Raw genomic sequence first — 2,689 nt, 5'->3', positions numbered from 1 at the left:
GATAAAATCCTACAGCAAATATCATACTTTCTTCCCTGATAACAAAAGGAGCCCAGGAATAAAAGGCAAAAGAATTGGGAAGGAAAAAAATGGTTCTAATTTGCAGCTAATCAGGTATGTACAGTTTAAAGAATCTATAGACAAATTATAAGAACTAATAAGAATAAGAATTAATTTATCAAGGTCACTGGATTTAAGGTCAATTATAGAAATCAATTTATTCCTATCATCAGTCCCAGTAACAAACAGAAAATGAAATTTTACAATGATACCATCAAAATGGTATCAAAAAATATCTAATACATGCAAATTAACTGAACTAAATATATACAAAACCTCTCTATTCAATGAACTACAAAACATTATTGGGATAAATTTGAAAAGACCTAAATAGAGATACCATGTTCATGGATTTGAAGATATTGTGAAGATGTCAGATCTTACTAAACTGATTTATAGACTCAAGGAATCCCAATTATAATCTCAAAAGCTGTGTGTGTATCTGTATGTGTGTATGTGTGAATTAACAAATTGATTATAAAATTCACATAGATTAAATCTGACTGTGTCCAGGCTACAGTCAGAGGATACCCCGTCTGCTGTGGGCATTTGTTGCACCTTGTGAAACCAGTTCCAGGGTTTTCACCTTGACCTTGATCATCCAGAGCAGCCAGTAGGGCCCCTCCCACCAAAAGTGTTGAAATGAATTCCGACACTTCATTGACATTTTCACTCAACTAATGGAAGCTTGTCCTGGCCTGCCTTGGAGTAGGGATTCCCCAGTGAACTGACCTCTCTGAAGTCTCCTAGATTAGCATCCTGCCTATGGTTAAAGTACCTGCACCAAGGGTGCAGGGGCAAAGGAACCGACATATACTCTATCATGAGAGATATCTGATCATTTAAAAATTAAATACAAAGAAAGTCTTTATGAAACAATAGTCTTGGGGGCATGAGGGGAGTTCTTTCCAAGATGAGCCAGGAAAGATGGTCAGAGACCTTAAAAATCATGCTAAGCATTTTGGTCATTCTCCTGAGGGTACTGAGTCATAGCAGGTTCTGAGCAGGGGAAGGTTGTGGTCAGATTTATGCTTTAGAAAGCCTCCTCTGGCTGCCTCATGGGAGCTGGGTTGGGGGACGGGGGAGACTGAGGAAGAAATACCAGGAAGGAAGCTGGGGCAAGAGTTGGGTGAGAGAGGAGAGGCCTGGATCCGAAAACGGGCTACTGGAAGGGAAAGGAGGGAGTAGAAGGCCCCAGGAGAGCTACTTCCTGAGTCAGCCCCTGGTGTCAGTCCAGCGTGATTTTGGCCTTGGCTGGGTGGGGCCTGCCCTCCTGTTCCCTGCACCACAACTTCAAGTGCAGCTGACAGTTAACATGATGGACCCATATTCTCAGAGTTTTCAGTTTCACTTATCAAGATGTAGATTTGATCAAGCTGAATGGAGATCTAAACTTGTCTCTATGTTTGGATCTTTTAAATACTTTTTTTAAAATTTATTTATTTATTTATTTATTTATTTATTGGGGTGACAATTGTTAGTAAAATTACATAGATTTCAGGTGTACAATTCTGTATTACATCATCTATAAATCCCATTATGTGTTCACCACCCGGAGTCAGTTCTCCTTCCATCACCATATATTTGACTTTTTTTTTTTAAATAAAGACTATGAAAATCACAAATAGGGTTGCAAAAAAAAAAAAAAAATCCAAACTGATAGATGTTCTGAAAGGAAAAGTGGATGAAAGCTCCCAGAATATGGAACAAAAAGGAGTGATGGAAAAAAACAAGAAAGTCTAGAGACCAGGGCAGGGCAGCATTCCAGACTGGGGAGTGTTTCATAGGAGTATAAAGATAAAATAGAGAGGAGGAAATGCATAATGTGTACAAATGAAACTGGAGGGCAACCGAGTCCGGGCTCGTGCTGCCTGTGCCGCTCAGCCAATAGACTGACACGGGTTGGGTCATAGAATAAGCGTTTATTATCAGAGCACCGGGGGTCTGAGAAGACAGTGGGTTAACACCTCCAAAAGCTGCCTTAACGTTCGCAGACAGGCTTGGGGAATCTAAGGGAAAATCTGGGCGTTCCTCCAGAGGCTACTTGATGGTTTTGGGGGTCTGCATGGAGCCTGCCCTCTGGCAATGTGGTTCTCTGGTGGCATCCCCAACCCAGGAACAATGATGGGAGTAGCCTGGAAAGAATGCTAGACCATAGACATTGTGATAGATACACCTAAGGGTATTAATCATAAGTTTCAGGGTAATTTTGTAAAACTGGGAACTGGGTGGGACAAGGTCCCAGGCGCAAGCCTCAGGGAGATGGTCTGTTGTTAAGCTAAAGGCAGGTCAAGGAAGGTGAGGCTGGGGACACGGCGAGGCCTCGGCTACGGGGGGTGCCAACCAGGCCCTGCTTCAGAACTTAGGGGGTTGTCAAGACCACCCTCACTCTGATTACAACTGCAAGTTCCAGGGGCCCCAATTTCAATAATTTGATAGAAGGACTCACGAGACTCACTGATTGTTATAGTCCCAGTTATACTTTATTACAGAGAGAGGATACAGATTAAAATCAGCCAAGGGAAGAGGTACATGGGGCAGAATTCAAGGGAGTGCCAACTGAGCTTGCAGTTGTCCTCTCCCAGGGGAATCGTGGACAGCCTCAACTTCTCCTAGCTACAGTGAGTGA

This window comes from Rhinolophus ferrumequinum, chromosome 15 (assembly GCF_004115265.2).
Source record: "Rhinolophus ferrumequinum isolate MPI-CBG mRhiFer1 chromosome 15, mRhiFer1_v1.p, whole genome shotgun sequence".
In the NCBI taxonomy this organism is placed as follows: Eukaryota; Metazoa; Chordata; class Mammalia; order Chiroptera; family Rhinolophidae; genus Rhinolophus; species Rhinolophus ferrumequinum.
The sequence above is the reverse complement of the archived record's forward strand: the minus strand, read 5'-3'. Positions refer to the sequence as shown.